Here is a 2,633-nt window from a genome sequence, read left to right on the forward strand (position 1 = left end):
ACAGGGACAAAGAGGCCACAAGAAGAGGAAGAGCAAGAGAGAGCAAGATCATTTTTTTAAAATACATTTATTAAGAATTATTATTTCTTGAAAACAGACTTAAGAGTAATTCTAAATATGAAAGTAATAGGAAGAGACCAGTATCCTTTATGGGTAAGATACAAAGGAGAATCAGTGGTACCAGAGAACATGGGAGTGACTTTCTCAGGCAAGCGAGTATGAGGTGCCTAAGGAGAGAGGATAAGAAGTGAAAGTGAACACTGGAGAATTGTCTTGAGAACACAGGTTGATAACAAATGTGGGTTAAAGGCATTTTCTTGGTAATAAAATGATGGGCACAGCTCTCTGCTCCTTCCTGTTCCAGAGACAGCCGCATCTTCACGTGCAGTGCCAGACTTGTCATGTAGACAAGATGGTGAAGGTTGGTGTGAACAGATTTGGCCACCTTGGCTGCCTGGTTACCAGGGCTACCTTCTTCTCTGCATCTGGCAAAGTGGAGATTGTTGCCATTAACGACCCCTTCATTGACCTCAACTACATGGTCTACATGTTCCAGTGTGACTCTACCCATGGCAAGTTCAACGGCACAGTCAAGGCTGAGAATGGGAAGCTTGTCATCAACGGGAAGCCCATCAACATCTTCCAGGAGCGAGATCCCGCTAACATCAAATGGGGTGATGCTGGTGTTGAGTATGTCATGGAGTCTACTGGCATCTTCACCACCATGGAGAAGGTAGGGCATACCTGAAGGGTGGGGCCAAAAGGGCCATCACCCCCCCCACTTCGGCCCATAACCCCATGTTTGTGATGGGTGTGACTCATGAGAAATATGACAACTCGCTCAAGATTGTCAGCAATGCATCCTGCACCACCAACTACTTACCCCCACTAGCCCCCAGGTCAAGGTCATCCATGACAACTTAGGCATTGTGGAAGGGCTCATGACCATAGCTCATGTCATCACTGCCACGCAGAAGACTGTGGATAGCACCCCTGGAAAGCTGTGGCGTCATGTCCATTGGGCAGCAAAGAATATCATCCACTGGTGCTGCTAAGGCTGTGGGCAAAGTCATCCCAGAGCTTAATGGGAAGTTAATTGGCATGGCCTTCCATGTTCCTACCCCCAGTGTATTCGCTGTGGATCTGACATGCCACCTGGAGAAACTGCCAAGTATGATGACATCAAGAAAGTGATGAAGCAGGCATCTGAGAACCCATTAAAAGGCATCCTGGGCTACACTGAGGACTAGGTTGTCTCCTGCAACTTCAACAGCAACTCCTCCCACTCTTCCATTTTTGATGCTGGGGCTGGCATTGCTCTCAATGACAACTTTGTAAAGCTCATTTCCTGGTATGAAAACGAATATGGCTACAGCAACTGGGTGATGGACCTCATGGCCTACATGGCCTCCAAGGAATTAGAAACCCTGGACCACCTACTCCAGTCCAGCAAAGATACTGAGAGCAAGAGAGAGGCCCTCAGTTGCTGAGGAGTCCCCATCCCAACTCAGCTCCCAACACTGAGCATCTCCTTCACAATTTCATCCCAGACCCCCATAATAACAGGATGTGCCTAGTGAGCCCTCCTATTCTCTTGAATACCATCCATAAACTTTGCTGCACACCCCCACCCAATAAAAAAGGTTGGGCAGAATTGTAAACTCTTTATACTCCATGTTCATTTTCACTAGTCAGCATCTACTAGGGAAGTATAATCAACTATTTGCAAATGATATGATAGTATATTTAAGTGATCTCAAAAGTTCCACTAGAGAACTTGTAAACCTGATAAACACCTTCAGCAAAGTGGCTGGGTATAAAATTAACTCAAATAAATCAGTAGCCTTCCTCTACCGAAAAGGGACACAAGCTGAAAAAGAAATTAGGGAAACGACACCCTTCATAATAGTCCCAAGTAGTATAAAATACCTCAGTGTGACTTTAACCAAGCAAGTGAAAGGTCTGTATGATAAGAACTTCAAGCCTCTGAAGAAAGAAATTGAAAATCTCAGAAGATGGAAAGATCTCCCATGCTCATGGATTGGCAGGATTAATATAATAAAAGTGGCCATTTTACCAAAAGCAATCTATAGATTCAATGCAATCCCCATCAAAATACCAATACAATTCTTCATAGAGTTAGACAGAACAATTTGCAAATTCATATGGAATAACAGAAAACCAAGGATAGCTAAGATCAAGAATCTACAAATGGGATCTCATAAAACTACAAAGCATCTGTAAGGCAAAGGACACTGTTGTTAGGACAAAATGGCAACCAACAGATTTGGAAAAGATCTTTACCAATTCTCAACAACCAAAGAACTTCCAGGGGAATCACTATCGCTGAACTCAAACAGCATCACAGAGCAATAGTGATCAAAACTGCATGGTATTGGTACAGAGACAGACAGATAGACCAATGGAACAGAATTGAAGACCCAGAAATGAACCCACACACCTATGGGGCTTCATAGAAGGAATTGTGTATTGTTTCTTCTGTTTCTATTTTATGAAATAGTTTGGACAGTATTGTTATGAGGTCTTCTATGATGGTCTGAGAGAATTCTGCTCTAAACAAATCTGGTCCTGGGCTTTTATTTTTTGATAGGTAAATTTTTAATGACTGCTTC

At 43.3% G+C, this 2,633-nt stretch overlaps 1 pseudogene; it reads left to right on the forward strand.

Annotated features, from left to right (window-relative positions):
- The first annotated feature begins 412 nt into the window (after positions 1–412).
- Positions 413–1,412, forward strand: Gapdh-ps27 (Glyceraldehyde-3-phosphate dehydrogenase, pseudogene 27; annotated as a pseudogene).
- Positions 1,413–2,633: the final 1,221 nt, after the last annotated feature.

This window comes from Rattus norvegicus, chromosome 16 (genome assembly GCF_036323735.1).
Source record: "Rattus norvegicus strain BN/NHsdMcwi chromosome 16, GRCr8, whole genome shotgun sequence".
Classification (NCBI taxonomy): domain Eukaryota; kingdom Metazoa; phylum Chordata; class Mammalia; order Rodentia; family Muridae; genus Rattus; species Rattus norvegicus.